Genomic DNA, 17,059 nt, shown 5'->3' with positions numbered 1-17,059 from the left:
TGATTATTGAAGTGAATGTATTTCACACGTGTACAGTAAGGGATTATGTTAAAAGTAGTGGGTTCACTATCACCAGATTGTGGGACTATAAATTTGCGCTGCTTGCTTCTTTTTTCTTGCCAAAAACAGAGACTTGCATAACTCTGGCTGTAGACTTGCATAACTCTGACTATAGACTTGCGGGGCTCTTGCTGTAGACTTGCGGGGCTCTTTCTGGGACTTGCAGGGCTCTTGCTATAGACTCACCTCTGCAACTTCACTCTTGCCAGAGACTTGCCATGCAAATTTGCTACAAATTGGAAATGTGTCAACTAGAACTTGTGCTTCAAGTGCTCTGCAAGTGTACAACTTGTCAGGGAAGATGTGCAGCAAGTTAACAAGACTTACAATTGATGATAGTATGATTTCTTCTTTCTCGTTTGATCATCTTATTATGATTTCCACTTTAGAAAGTTTATTATCTGAATCTGATGTGGGGTCTCATGGGATTAGAAATAGTCTTTAGACATGTGCATTCGTTTTCGTCCGAATGCATTTTCGTCTGAATTTCAGGTATTTTCGTTATCGTTTTAACAAACAATAACGAAAATACAGAATCCGAAAAATGAAAGATCCGACATAAACAAATGCTTTATTTTCGTTTTCGTTGCTACAACAGTTCGATATAGATAGGAGATTCGACATGATGATGACAATAACAATCTGTGCCCATCAAACCAGTGGTCGATGTGCCTAACCTTAACTCTATTAGTCCAAGATTATTCTACATAGAGAGAAAAGATTCAACATAGAGAGAAAAGATTCGACGTAGGGGAGAAAAGATAAATAAAAATAATGATGATGATGAATGTTATTGGCTGATTGTAACCAAAGAGGAGGGGCAGTAAAATAGCTAGAACTAAGTACACATGTACTTTGGCTTATGGTGTCTGTTGAAAGTTCTAAGAACATTCGACGGAGCAGGTAAATTATACGGCGTCGTACAATTTAGCTGCTCCGTCGAATCTTCTTTGAACATTCGACAGACACCATAAGCCCTCAATGACAGATTCGACCTTAATTTGGATTTTCGGACTAATGCAATTTTTAACGAAAAACAAAATAAATAAAAACGAATTTTGGGAGTAACTAAATAAATTTATTTTTCGGACGAAAACGAAATTCCGAAACGAAATATTTCAGTGTGCACATGTCTAATAGTCTTGTCTCTACTGGAGACAGGTATTTCTATCCCATTCAGGCTAGGAGTGAAGTGGTGGACTCATTCCAGCAAGTAGTAGAGGTGGAGCTCAGCAAACTTAAGGAGCTGACAGAGTCTCAAACACGTCATGTTAAACATAACTTAAGTAAAGGGGAACATGAGGCTCTGCAAAAACTTAAGGTTAGAACTGATATAACTATCCGTCAAGCGGATAAGGGTGGAGCAGTTGTAGTTCTTAATACAGAAGATTATAAGTCAGAAGCCCTTAGACTATTAAATGACATCAGCACCTACAGGCCACTGGATTTAGATCCTACTGATAGTATTCAACGGGGCTTGTTGCAACTTTTGGATGATGGTGGAGAAATGGAAGTTTTAGAACAGAAGATTATTGATTTCATATTTACAGATAAACCTGTGACCACAATATTTCACCATATTCCAAAGGTACACAAGCAACAATCCCCTGTTCATGGATGCCCAAAAGTAGCAGGTATTGGATCCCCATTAGAAAGACTCAGTGAATGGGTGGATGAGCATTTACAACCCTTGGTTAAATGCTTACACGGCTATCTTAGGGATACAGGACATTTATTGGCACATACACATGAGATTAAATGGTCGGCCAATAGTTTTTGGATCACAGTGGATGTTAAAACATTATACTTCTGCATACCACACCACTTGGCACTTCAAGCTATTAAATATCACCTTACACATTATAGTTGTTATGAGCGGGAATTGTGGGAATTGTTGTGCATGGCTTTAGAATTCCTGCTAAAATACAACTATTTCATGTTTGACTCTAAATATTTTTTACAGTGCCATGGTGCATTGATGGGTTCAAAATTTTCCCCTTCTCTTGCAAACTTATATATGGGTTGGTGGGAGGAGACTTTCCTCTTCTCCCAAGGTAACCCATATAGAGAATTCATTGATTGGTATTGTCGCTTTTTGGATGATTTGATATTTTTATGGGGCCCAGCCAATGTATTGGACTCATTTTTGGCTTATCTCAATACCAATAATCTGAATTTGGAGTTTACCCACACTTTAGATGTGGTCAGTATTGATTATCTGGATTTGACTTTGGTGGGATGTGTAAATAGTGGAATAGTCTCTACCAGAACCTACAGGAAGCAGTGTGCAGATAACTCACTTTTTTTGGCATTGAGTTGTCATCCAGCACATACAGTGCTGGCACTGCTAACGAGTTAGTTCATCAGAGCAAGGAGAAATTGTTCCTCTGATAAGGATTTTGTTAATGAATGTAACACTGTTTCCAGTAGGTTGAGAGTGCAAGGATATAGCGGACATTTAATAGATAGAGGCAGAAGATTGGCAGAAAATAGAAAACGTGGTGATCTGATTGGGAATTCCTCTTCTATCAGTAAGAAGGCATGGTCCAGTGGGAGGAGAGGTGTTCACTTTGTGACCATTTACTCACAACAATACAATCAGATTGTTTCTATCATAAAACACTGCCTCCCTGTCCTATATGCGGATAAAAGGTTGCATCATATTTTAAGACAGGGGTGCAGTTTTTCCAGTAGGAAAGCTACTTTGGGTACTATGCTTTCACCTTCTCTATTTTGTTCTACTTCCATTTCATGGTTGGGGACAGTGGGCTCCTATCCCTGTGGTTATTACACCTGTAAACAGTATAAAAGATGTAGAAATAGGAAGTCTGTTATTTCTTTTTCAACAGGTAGAACATATCCAGTAAAAAGTTTTATAAATTGTAACTCAAAGATGATTGTCTACCTAATTGATTGCGGTACTTGTAAAGTACAGTATGTGGGATGCACTATCCGCAATCTACGTATTAGAATATCAGAACACTACAATGACACTTTAAATAGCAATGCAAAAAATATTTCAAATGTATCTAAACATTTTAGAACAGTTCATGGTGGTAATCTGGAGTCTTTTTCTTTTTGCGGTCTGGAACAGGTGAGAAGATCTGTTACGGGGGGATACACACCATACCCTATTTCAGCGGGAGATGTGGTGGATACACAGATTGAATACTTGATTGCCTAGTGGAATGAACAGTAGAATGGATGTGAATTTGTTTTTAAAATAATATAATTTGATTCCACAGGGGGGTTAATAATTGTTTGCCCTAGAGTTTTCAGTCTGTGTTTCCATTCTTTCCCTCATCCCTTTTCTCTAGTTCTACCAACCTCACATGATTTTAATTGTTAATTGATTTTAAATTGGATTGTACCACCCCCTTTTTTGGAGGAATGGACACCTTTTCCTATATAAACTTGATTTTATTCTAAATCTGCATGCTATGAGGAAGGCTTTTGCTGAAACATGTTAGCGTTTTGATGTCGCACTGCTGTTTGTGCTCAATAAAGATTTAAGAAGAAGCAATCGAGTTGCCGGCATTCTTTTTGCAATTTTGATGTATGGGACACAATGGCCTGTGCACCATTATTCAGCTCATCATCCTATAAGCATGCGGTAGAGCTTGGGTGAATTTTTGTCTATATTACAATTCAATACTGCCACAAATGTGTGGCAAGTTATCCTTGCTATCTGGGTTAGGGGTTATTTGTACTGTTTTGGCATTTTCGGGCCTCAAGAAATGAGATAGGCCACCCATCAGTACATTAGGATATATATATATTTTTTTTTTTTCAAAATGTTCTGTCTTTTTTTGTTTATTTATCAAAAAATAAAGAAACCAGTGGTGATTAAATACCACCACAAGAAATTAATTGTGAATTTAATTGTGAAATTTAATTAGAAATTAATTGTGTGAAAAAAAGATAAAGGTTTCTTATGGGTACGGTGTTGCATATAGTTATATAGTTACATAGTTAGGTTGAAAAAAGACACAAGTCCATCTAGTTCAACCATTAAAAAAATTTTAAAAATTAAAAATCATACAATCCCTTATAAACAATCCTTCACCCACAGTTGATCCAGAGGAAGGCAAAAAAAACCCCAGCAAAGCATGATCCAATTTGCTACAGCAGGGGAAAAAAATATTTCCTGATCCCCCGAAAGGCAATTGCATATTCTCTTGGTCAACTTTACCTATAAATGTTAGTATTGAGTTACATTATTTACATTTAGGAAAGAATCAAGGCCTTTTTAAAGCAATCTAGAGAGCTGGCCAGAACCACCTCTGGAGGGAGTCTATTACACATTTTCCCAGCTCTTACTGTGAAGAAACCTTTCCATATTTGGAGATGAAATCTCTTTTCCTCTAGATGTAAAGAGTGCCCCCTTGTCTTCTGTGATGACCCTAAAGTGAATAACTCAATACCAAGTTCACTATATGGACCCCTTATGTATTTGTACATGTTGATCCTATCGCCCTTTATCTCGTCTTCTCAAAAAAGAGAATAAATTCAGTCCCTCTAATCTTTCCTCATAGCTGACTCCTCCATGCCTCTTATCAGTTTGGTTGCCCTTCTCTGCACTTTCTCTGTTCACCGATATCCTTTTTGAGAACTGGTGCCCAAAACTAAACTGCATATTCCAGATGAGGTCTTACTAATGATTTGTAGAGGGGCAAAATGATATCTCTCTCTCTCTCTCCATACCTCTCTTAATACAAGAAAGGACTTTGCTTGTTTTGTTAACCACAGCTTAGTATTGCATGCTATTATTAACCACTTCAATACAGGGCATTTTCACCCCCTTCCTACCCAGGCCAATTTCCAGCTTTCAGCACTGTAACATTTTGAATGACAATTGTGCGAGTGGCAAGTTTGAAAAAAACACAATATTTTTTACTTTTTGCTACAATAAATATCCTAATTAAAAAATAAAAAGTTTAGGCCGATATGTATTCTTCTACATATTTTGGTAAAAAAAATCGCAATAAGTGTATATTGGTTGGTTTGCGCAAAAGTTTTAGCGCCTACAAAATAGGTTATTGATTTATGGCATTTTTATTATTATTTTTTTTTTTTACTAGGAGCTGCGATACATTGCGGCGGACAGATCGGACACTTTTGACAATATCTTGGGTTCATTGACATTTATACAGCAATCAGTGCTATAAATATGCACCTATTACTGTAAAAATGTCACTGGCAGGGAAGGAGTTAACACTAGGGGGCGATCAAGGGGACCCAAATTATGACAGGCTTTTCAAAATTCGGCCACTTCTAAATTATTTTTCTGATGTATTCCCCTAGCTGTTTACCCCAGACCAACACATATGTGTGGATGAGTCCCTTGTTAAATTTAGTGGCAGGCTTAAAATCAAACAATTTATTCCCAGCAAAAGGGCCCGCTATGGGGTGAAGGTATACAAATGATGTGACTGAGTCACAGGGTACATATATGCCTTTAGGCCGGGTTCACACTAGTGTGACAAACGCTCTGACATTGGGAGCTCATGTCGCATGATGTGTGAAAATCAATTTTTCCCTATGGGAGCCGTCCTAACTGGTTCGACACAAGTCGGTCCGACTTTGAAAATGCTCCCTGTACTACTTTGGTCCAACTTTAATCCTACTTCAGCCCATTGACTATCATTGAAGTCGGATCAAAGTTGGATCGCCGTCTCGCATGATCCGACTTTGGCATGCGACTTGTGCTCAGATGATCTTGAGGGGGAACTCCGCGTCAAATTTTAAATAAAAAATCGGCATGGGTTCCCCCTCCAAGAGCATACCAGGCCCTTGGGTCTGGTATGGATTTAAAGGGGAACCCCCTACTCTGAAAAAATGGTATGGGGTCCCCCCAAATCCATACCAGACCCTTATCCGAGCATGCAGCCCGGCCGGTCAGGAAAAGGGGTGGGAACGAGCGGGCGCCCCGCCCTGGCCGTACCAGGCTGCATGCCCTCAACATGGGAGGGTGGGTGCTTTGGGGCAGGGGGTGCCCTGCAAGGTTGTCACGTACCTGGTGGCGGAGCCTGGAGTGCAGGGGATGGCCTCTTGTGTGCCTCTGGCTCAAGAACCCCTGATAGAGGAAACAGGGACTCGAGAGCGCATGTGGGCCACAAGTGCCTGGCAGGTGGCAGGTGTCTCTGTAGTACAACTGGAGCACTGGAACAGCGGACTGTAAAAAGATGCCCCGGATAGATGTCAGGAACACTGGAACCACTGGCTGTGAAAAGAAGCACTGTAGCAGGCAAGAACTCCGGAACAGCAGGCAGCAGGGAGGTGTTCTGTAGTTCAGCTGGAGCACAGGAACAGCAGGCTGTAAGAGGGTGCACTGGAACTCTGGCAGGAACACTGGAATCACTGACTGAGAAGAGAAGCACTGTAGCAGGCAGGAACTCCGGAACAGCAGGCAGCAGGGAGGTGTTCTGTAGTTCAGCTGGAGCACAGGAACAGCAGGCTGTAAGAGGGTGCACTGGAACTCTGGCAGGAACACTGGAACCACTGGCTGTAAGAGGGAGCACTGTAGCAGACAGGAACTCCGGAACAGCAGGCAGCAGGGAGGTGTTCAGTAGTTCAGCTGGAGCATGAGCAGAGTCAGACAGGCCGGGTCAACACTGGCGGGAAAGCAGGTACCAAACGGAGGCAGAAGAGTAGTCAGGATACAGTCCGAATCGGCAATAGGCAGGCAGCGGATAACCATAGGGAGAGGCTGGAGAATAGTCAAACGAGCCGGAGTCAGGGACTGGCAGCAAACAGGAGTAGTCAGGAACAGGCCGGGTAAACAGGAAGCAGGTAGGCAGGTATTCAGGTAGCTTAGGGTCACAGGGAACGCTGTAGACCGAACAGCAAGAAAGCATGCTGACAGGCTCCTTTAAATAGGCCTAATGGCGCCAAACGCTGTCACACTGCACGTCCGCGCGCATCCGCGCGCACTCGTGCACGCCTGTGTACCGATGGCACGTGCCCGTTCATACCATTGTGCACCCGCATACACCCATTCGTACTAGCGCGCACCCGCATGCGTCCGTTCGCACCAACGCGCCTCCGCGCGTCCTCTGGCTCTATCAACAGTGGTTCTGTTAACCGATCTTCCGCCGATGGCTGTGCTAACAGGATGCCTTTCATGACATTGCCCCCCCAAGGGGCAGCTTCCGGATGCCCAACTGTGCCATCTTACTTGGGTGAGACCTTTTAAAGGCAAGAATCAGCCTCCTCGCATGGATGTTGGACTCCGGCTCCCAGGAGTTCTCCTCAGGCCCATACCCCTTCCACTTTACCAAAAACTGGACTTGGTTACGTCTCTTCCTGCAATCCAGAATGGACTTAACCTCATATTCCGTCTCTCCGTCAGTGATTACAGGTTCAGGGGGATCGACCCTCCGGTTGACAAAAGGATCAGGAGTAGGGCCACGTGAAAGACCGGGTGGATCTGGAATGACTCCGGTAACTTCAGTTCATAGGCCACATTATTAATCTTCCTAAGAACTGGGAAGGGACCCACAAATTTAGGGACCAATTTCTTGGAAGGACATGCCAATTTTAAATTCAAAGTAGACAGCCAGACCTGATCCCCGGGCTTGAGGTCAAGCTCCCCCCTTCTCTTCTTGTCAAACACCTCTTTGTTGTAGTTCTGAGTCCTTGCCATAGTCTCCTGCAGAAGTTTATTATTTGACTCGAAGAAGTTTAGATTCTCCTGAACAGCTGGTACTGAGCACTCCGGAATGTTACTGGACAGGAACAGGGGATGGAAACCATAATTTGCAAAAAACGGTGATTGCTTTGTGGCAGGATGGACAGAATTGTTATAAGCAAATTTGGCAAGAGGTAGAAGCGGAGCCCAATCGTCCTGGGAGAAAGAAGAAAAGCAGCGCAGATACTGCTCCAGCATCTGATTTGTTCTTTCCGTCTGCCCATTTGTTTGGGGGTGATAGGCAGAGGAGAATGAAAGGTCAGTTTTCAAAGATCCACAAAGCGCCTTCCAAAACTTGGAAGTAAATTGAAGTAATGTTTGCAGGAATGCCATGAAGCCTCACCACTTCCCTGATAAATATCATTGCAGTCTCAGCAGCAGTAGGTGTGCCCTTCATTGGTAAGAAATGAGCCATTTTTGATAGTCTATCCACCACTACAAAGACAATGAAATCCATGGAGATCATCCTCCATGGCTTCTCCGGGACGGGTAGTGGTTTCAACAGACCCCAAGCCTTACATTTGCTGCCCTTGTTTTGAATGCAAGTGGCACATGCTTCCACATCCCTACAATCTTTCCTTAACTGCGGCCACCAGAATGTGCGTTGAAGGAGTTCAGATGTCTTGTGCACACCGAAGTGGCCGGCCAACATGTGGTCATGACAGGAACTAAGAACTGCCGCTCGCGACTCCTGAGGTACGAAGATCTTATCTTTGAACCAAAGAAGCTCATTTCTGGACTGTAGCGCTGAATCAGGTGGAGCAGAGGCGTCCCTAGAAGCTTGCTTGATCTGTGAGAGTAGATCCCCTTGGAGCAGCAGGAAGTTTCCTGAGGACAAGCTGGTGTCTGAAGTAGGTGATGCTTCGGGACCGTTGTACATTCGTGACAGTGCGCCGGGCTTGATGTTCTTTGATCCGGGGCGATAGGTTATGTGGAAAGAAAATCTGGTAAAGAAAAGTGCCCATCTGGCCTGTCGTGGTCTTAATCTCTTGGCAGTCTTTAAATATTCCAGATTCTTGTGATCTGTATAAACAAGAATTGGATGAGCTGCTCCCTCCAGGAGACATCGCCACTCCTCAAGTGCGGCTTTAATCGCCAACAATTCTCGATCACCCACATCATAGTTCCTCTCTGCTTCGGATAATTTGCGAGAAAAGAAAGCGACTGGGTGCAAAAGAGCCCTAGGCCCCTGTCTCTGGGAAAGCACAGCACCAACCGCTATTTCCGAGGCGTCTACTTCCAAAATGTATGGTAATGTGGAATCAGGGTGCTTTAAGACTGAGACTGAAACAAGCAGATCCTTTAGCGTTGTGAAGGCCGCCTGAGCTTCAGTAGACCAATGGAACTTAAGGCCCTGCTTGGTTAACTTTGTAATGGGAGAAATGATGGTTGAGAATCCTTTGATGAATTTCCTGTAGAAATTCGCAAATCCTACAAAACGTTGGATTCCCTTCTTGTCGGTGGGAGCGGGCCAGTCCAGAATAGCAGAGACCTTCTGAGGGTCCATCTTAATACCCTCTACAGAGATAATTAGACCAAGGAACTGGATACTCTCCTGCTCAAAGACACATTTCTCAGGTTTGGCGTAGAGGCCATGTAGCCGAAGTCATATGTTCACGATGCTCAGCTAAAGAAGAAGAAAAAATCAGGATATCTTCTAAGTAGATAATAACAAACAGGTCAAGATAGTCTCTGAAGATGTCATTCACAAAGTGTTGAAATGTAGCAGGGGCATTGCACAGTCCAAAGGGCATGACTAAATAGTCGAAGTGCCCAAATCGGGTACGGAAAGCCGTCTTCCATTTGTCTCCTCTACGAATGCGGACAAGGTTGTAGGCACCACGAAGATCCAACTTGGAGAACACCACTGCAGACCCTAGTCTTTGAAAAAGTTCTGGCACCAAGGGCAAAGGGTATCGGTTCTTAATTGTGATTTTATTAAGTGCCTGATAATCCACACAAGGGCGTAGAGAATGGTCTTTCTTCTCCACAAAGAAGATTCCTGCTCCTGCCGGGGACGTGGAGGGTCGGATGAACCCTTTCTCCAGATTGTCATCAATATAAGTCTTTAATGCCCCTAGTTCTAGTTCTGACAAAGGGAAAATCCTTCCAAAAGGAATCTCTTCCCCTGGAAGAAGTTCAATTGGGCAATCGTACGGCTGGTGGGGAGGAAGGGTCTCTGCCCCCTTTTGACTGAAAACGTCCAAGAAGCTGTGGTAGGCTTCAGGTACAATTCGGCAGGTTTCGGTGTCAGTTTCCATGCATAGTAGGTAAGAAGGAGCATCGGTGACTTCAGGTAGACAGTGTTGCCGGCAGTAGGAGGATACGAACTCAATCTTTCCTGAGGTCCAATCAATTTGCGGGTTATGTGCCTTTAGCCACAGCATGCCTAGTATGACGGGGAATAGAGGAGACTCAATGACATCTAGACACAGTAGCTCCTGATGAGTGCCGGCAATGGTGGTATGCAGGTGTACAGTCTCCTGAGTTACTGGCCCTGATCTGAGGGTAGAGCCATCGGCCAAATATACAGAAAGTCCTTTCACTCTGGGCCGAAGGGGAATGTGATGTCTGGAAGCGAAGGACAAGTCTATGAAACCGCTGCAGGCCCCGGAATCAATGATAGCACTGGTTGGTAAATTACAACAGAAAATTCAAAGTGTGGCGCTATTGTTAAGTATAAGCAGAAAAACTAAGCATAGAATGACATCACAAAATTACAATGTGAACCAAAAAAATGCCACATGAGCACATGTGACAGTGACTAGTAAGCAAAATAATAATACATATATGTATTATATGTGTTCAAATCAAATAAACATCAAAAACAAATTTCAAATACAAAATCCAAAACACCAAAGAAAAAATCTGTGATATCAGTGCATAAGCAATGATGAGCAGGTGTTTTCTTGTACGTGCAGAAAAGTTTTAGACCCGGTAGCCTGGTAGATAAATGGACCATAAAAGACCAGAGGTGCACGGAAGTTTGCCTGATGCTTGTTCAGCGTTCTGAGCTTTGACTGAGGGGTGCAAATGCGATAAACATACAGCAGCAAGGAATTTCATGTACCGAACTACATAACGGGCCATTCCGCGTAATTCTTAGGTTTGGTATTAGGACTATAGACTACGAACAAGTATGCCAATGACATGCGTGGCATATGGCTGCAAAAATCACTTTGTCAGAGGATGTGGTAAACAGTTTTTCAGTCGTGCTGACCAATTCTTCCCCCCCACGGTTTGTGTGATGAAGACATCTGACCGGATAATACATCTAGACCTGTTGGTCACTAAGCCTCTTTGACCTGTATGGCATATGCCATTTCAGGCCACTACTTCCGGTAAGCCTCCATACTTTCTGGTGATGGTCCTGGCACTGTCTTCAAACTTCCGTGCACCTCTGGTCTTTTACGGTCCATTTATCTACCAGGCTACCGGGTCTAAAGCTTTTCTGCACGTACAAGAAAACACCTGCTCATCATTGCTTATGCACTGATATCACAGATTTTTTCTTTGGTGTTTTGGATTTTATATTTGAAATTTGTTTTTGATGTTTATTTGATTTGAACACATATATGTATTATTATTTTGCTTACTAGTCACTGTCACATGTGCTCACGTGGCATTTTTTTGGTTCACATTGTAATTTTGTGATGTCATTCTATGCTTAGTTTTTCTGCTTATACTTAACAATAGCGCCACACTTTGAATTTTCTGTTGTTATTTTTGTCCCTGAGTCTACGGGTGTGTTGGCTGCTTCTTTAGTTTGTTTTTAGCGCAGCGCTGTACCACATTTTACAAATATTTTTCACTGGTTGGTAAATTCCCTCCTGGGAGCTGTAAGAGAATCGGAACAGCCAGATGAGAAACGTCATTCAGTACGGCAGGGGTAAGAGCAGGGCAAATAGAAAAGCACTTATGAAGCTTTGCCGTGCTTGTCCGTACAAAATGTCCAGATTCCCCGCAGTACATGCACAGGTTACCAGCCCGACGGCATTGGCGCTCTTCAGGGGTAAGTGAAGGACGTAAGAGGCCCAAACTGCATCGGTTCTGGAGTATCAGAGGCAACGGTGGTTGAAGCTGGAGAAGCAGAGTGGGAAGAACTAGGCACACGGGGCAACATCCAGACAGGACGAGAAGGACCAGAGGATCGCTCTGTACGCCGTTCCCTCAGGCGTCTGTCTATCTGGATAGAGAGGTCTATGAGACCCTCTAGAGCAGGGGTCTCAAACTGGCGGCCCTCCAGCTGCTGCGAAACTACAAGTCCCATCATGCCTCTGCCTGTGGGAGTCACGCTTGTAACTGTCAGCTTTGCAATGTCTCATGGGATTTGTAGTTTTGCAACAGCTGGAGGGCCACCAGTTTGAGACCCCTGCTCTAGAGTCTCTGGAATGCCCATTCGGGCCAGTTCGTCTTTTAGAGATTCTGAAAGGCCCATACGGAACTGGTACCGTAAGGCAGCATTATTCCAGTTTGTGTCGGAACTCCAGCATCTGAATTCCGACACGTAGTCCTCCACAGGCCTGCGGCCTTGTTGTAGAGCATGCAGGGCTGCCTCTGCAGTGGCAGTTAATTGAGGATCCTCATATAGCGATGACATGGCCTGAAAGAAGTCATTTAAGGTGTCAAGTGAAACATCCTTCTTCTCTAGAAGACGATGGGCCCAGGACTGGGGCTCACCTGACAACAGTGAGATCACGAACTCCACTTTAGTAGCCTCCAAAGAAAAAGTCCTTGGCTGAAGGGCGAAGAAGAGTTCACATGACTTACAAAAACTCCTGAATTTACTCCGGTTACCCAAAAATCTTTCAGGCGTGGGGACCCTGGGTTCAGGTAGCATCATCACCACTGAAGGCGCAGCAGGAGTCCCGGAAGCAGGGGGTGAGGATGCTGCTAAAGCTTGGATTCGGCCTTCCAGTTGGGTATAGCCCTCCTGTAGGCTTTTGACTGCTTGGGTAAGTCCAGCAAGATGACGGCAGAGCTCGTCCATAGGAGAGGCTCCCTGCGTGGGCTCGGACATGGCTGTCCAGTTCTGTCACGTACCTGGTGGTGGAGCCCGGAGTGCAGGGGATGGCCTCTCGTATGCCTCTGGCTCAAGAACCCCTGATAGAGGAAACAGGGACTCGAGAGCGCAGTGGGCCACAAGTGCCTGGCAGGTGGCAGGTGTCTCTGTAGTACAACTGGAGCACTGGAACAGCGGACTGTAAAAAGATGCCCCAGATAGAAGTCAGGAACACTGGAACCACTGGCTGTGAAGAGAAGCACTGTAGCAGGCAGGAACTCCGGAACAGCAGGCAGCAGGGAGGTGTTTTGTAGTTCAGCTGGAGCACAGGAACAGCAGGCTGTAAGAGGGTGCACTGGAACTCTGGCAGGAACACTGGAACCACTGGCTGCAAGAGGAAGCACTGTAGCAGGCAGGAACTCCGGAACAGGCAGCAGGGAGGTGTTCAGTAGTTCAGCTGGAGCATGAGCAGAGTCACCGGAGAGGACGGAGAAGAGGCCGAAGAGCACGGAGAAGAAGGTAGAAACCGCGGAGAAGAAGGGAGAGACCCCCGAAGTCGGAAGAAGACCCCCGGAGCTGTCTAATAAATTACTTTAAAAAACCTATCTAGTGTGTTTTTTTATTGACACTTTTTTCCTAGGTGAATGGGTAGGGGTACGATGTACCCCATACTCATTCACATAGGGTGGGGGGCCGGGATTTGGGGGCCCCCTTATTAAAGGGGGCTCCCGGATTCCGATAAGCCCCCCGCCCGCAGACCCTGACAACCAACGGCCAGGGTTGGCGGGAAGAGGCCCTTGTCCTCATCAACATGGGGACAAGGTGCTTTGGGGTGGGGGGGCCGCAGGGTGCCCCCCTGCCCCAAAGCACCCACCTCCCCATGTTGAGGGCATGCGGCCTGGTACAGTTCAGGAGGGGGGCGCTCGGTAGTCCCCACCCCTTTTCCTGACCGGCCGGGCTGCATGCTCGGATAAGGGTCTGGTATGGATTTGGGGGGACCCCACACCATTTTCTTGCCATGGGGGTTCCTCTTAAAATCCATACCAGACCTTAGGGCCTGGTATGCTCCTGGAGGGGGAGCCCATGCCGGTTTTTTATTTAAAATTTGGCATGTAGATCCCCATCAAGATTCATACCAAACACAGTGCCTGGTATTGGCAGGGATCCAAGTCGGATCCCTGTTCATTGAAAGTCGGATGCATGTTGGCTTCTAGTCGCAGGGCAAAGTCAGATCCAAAGTAGGACGGCTGTCGTGTCGCACCAGTGTGAACCCGGCCTCAAAGTGTATGAAGGGAAGGACACCCAGCTGCAACCCCCTAATTGCCCCGACTACTTGGGATCAAGCGGGAAAATTGTTTCGGACCTCATATACCCCCTACTGGAGAAAGGCTACCATTTATACACAGACAACTTCTACACATCTCTGCCCCTGTTCCATAACCTTCACCGGAAGAAGACGCCACCATGTGGCACCGTAAAAGAAGAACCGGAAGGGGTTTCCTCAAAGTCTTGTCAAAAAGAAATTGAGAAAAGGAGAAATGGCAAGTCTGCGAAACAAGGAGATTTGGGCAGTGAAGTGGAGGGACAAAAGGGATGTCTACATGTTGTTTTCGATCCACAAAGATACCTTCGTTGAAATCCCCAGAAGGAATGGCCCCATACAAAAACCAAAATGCATCTATGAATATAATTTGTTCATGGGGGGAGTCGACTTCAGTGACCAAATGCTGGAACCATACCTTGCCACAAGACGGACATACCATTGGTATAAAAAAGTCGCAATTTATTTTTTTCAATTGGCCATATACAACTCATATGTAATTTACCGCAACTCCACCCAAATCCCCATATGCTTCCTTGGCTACCAGGAGGAAGTTTTCACTGCCCTTTTATTGCCGAATGGCCCACCAGAAAATATCCGATCAGATGTTCTTAGTCGACTCTCAAACGCCACTTTCCGATAAAATCCCTCCCAAACCAACAGGCCAACGATGTAAAAAAAATGTAAGGTGTGTACCAGAGAAGGAGTCAGAAGAGACACATCTTTTTATTGTGCACAATGTCCTTCCCAATCAGGCCTCTGCATAGGTGAATGTTTTCGCAGTTACCATACTTCAATAAATTATTAGTGAAGTATGGTAAATGTAATCCTCAGTTCCTGCCTTCACACACCTTCACACCCCTTATGCCACTGCCTGCTCTGTAACTGACCCTGGCTTATTATTCAACCATGCTTCTGTCTGCCGATTCTGTACATACCTCTGCCTGATCTGGAACTGACCCTGAACTGTTATTCGACCATGCTTCTGCCTAACGATTCTGTACATACCTCTGCCTGATCTGGAACTGACCTTGGACTGTTTGACCATGTTTTTTGCCTGCCTCATGGACTGATCTTGTACCCTGCTACTGGACTAGTGGGATTCAACACAGGGGTCTCACATATGTGAGGGGCTCCAGAATTGTTTTTCTGGATGAAGAAAATTATTTTTTTTGTTTTCCCATTCCTAGATTAGGGTCTGGAGACTCGGAGGCTTCAAAGAGATTTGGGTGGGAGAAGCCTCTACCCCTGTCCCCATTCTCTGCTGAACGAGGCCCTACTTCTGCTTGCTGCCTGTAGGACTTACTGCCATTATGCCTCTGTCTGTCACACTGATCATGCCACATGTTCCTGCCTGCTACCAGGACCAATATTTTTGGCACTGCTGACAATATCTCTGCCTGCACTGACCCTGGACTTTATATGGACAGTATCCCTGCCTGCTGCCTGGACAATTGTGTTTGCTGTTTCTGACCAAGTCCCTGCCTGCTGCCTTGACCAGTGCTATCCTCCTGTGTACAACTGTGCTACTACAACCACGGGTAATCTTTTGTTTATGCTTTGCTCAGCATAATGTATTTTGGGGTGTAATTCTTTGTATGTGCATGCTATGTGTCCCTGGAACACTTGACGGTGTTCCTTGCATGTTGGTCCTCTGTATGTGGCCAGGCAGTGAAAAAGTCACACACATGTGGTATCATAATACTCAGGAGGAGTAGCAGAATGTATTTTGGGGTGTAATTTTTGCTATCTAAATGCTATTTGTTGGAAATATCTTATAAACTGACAACTTTGTGTAAAAACAATGCGTTTTCATTTTTTTCCACATTTTCCAAGAACTTCTGGAAAAAAATGAATCATTCAAAAGACTCATTATGCCTCATAGATTATACGTCGGGGTGTAAGCTTTCCAAAATGGGGTCATTTTGTGTGTGTTTCCATTGTCCAGGTGCTCCAGGGCCTTCAAAAGTGTAATAGGTGGTTGAGAAATGTGATGTGTAATTTATGCTTCTAGAACACCTGATGGTGCACCCTGCATGTTGGGCCTCTGCATGTGGCCAGGCAGTGAAAAAGTCCCACACATGTGGTATCAGTATATTCAGGAGGAGTAGCAGAATGTATTTTGGGGTATCATTTGTGGTATGCACATGCCATGTGAGAGAAATAAGCTATTACAATGACAGTTTTGTGAAGAAAAAAAAATCTTAGTTTTGCAAAGAATTGTGGGAAAAAATTACAACTTCAAATAACTTACCATGCCTCTTACTAAATACCTTGAAATGTCTCCTTTCCAAAAAGGGGTTATTTGGGGGGCATTTGTACTTTCCTGGTTTGTTCTTGGTCTCAATAAATGAGATAGGCCGCCAGTACATCAGAAGTGATAATTTTTTTATAATTTGCACCATCGCTTGTAGACTCTAAAACTTTCACACAGACCAAATAATTTCCACTAATGTTTTGGTTATTTTTACCAAAGATATGTAGCAGTATAAATTGTGACCAAAATTTATGAAGAAAAATTACTAATTTGCAAAACTTTATCACAGAAATTAAGAAAAATTTGGGGTTTTTTTTCAAAATTTTCGGTCTTTTTTTCATTTATAGCGCAAAAAATAAAAAACCCAGGGGTGATCAAATACCACCAAAAGAAAGCTCTATTTGTATGAAAAAAAGGACAAAAAAATAATTTGGGTACAGTGTTGCATGACTGAGTAATTGTCATTCAAAGTGTGAGAGCACTGAAAGCAGAAAATTGGTCTGGATAGGAGGGGGGTTTAAGTGCCCAGAAAGCAAGAGGTTAAACATTTTTTTTTCTAGAAAGAACTATGTGGTCTTTTACGAAACTCTCCAGTATCGTCCCAACTATAAAAGTTAAACTTTCAGGTCTATAGTTACTTGATAAAGATTTTGATACGTTTTTAAATATAGGCCCCACATTGGCTTTATGCCAATCCAGTGGCTCCTGTTCCAGTCAATAACAAATCAC

This window comes from Aquarana catesbeiana, linkage group LG05, assembly GCF_042186555.1.
Source record: "Aquarana catesbeiana isolate 2022-GZ linkage group LG05, ASM4218655v1, whole genome shotgun sequence".
Classification (NCBI taxonomy): Eukaryota; Metazoa; Chordata; class Amphibia; order Anura; family Ranidae; genus Aquarana; species Aquarana catesbeiana.
The sequence above is the reverse complement of the archived record's forward strand: the minus strand, read 5'-3'. Positions refer to the sequence as shown.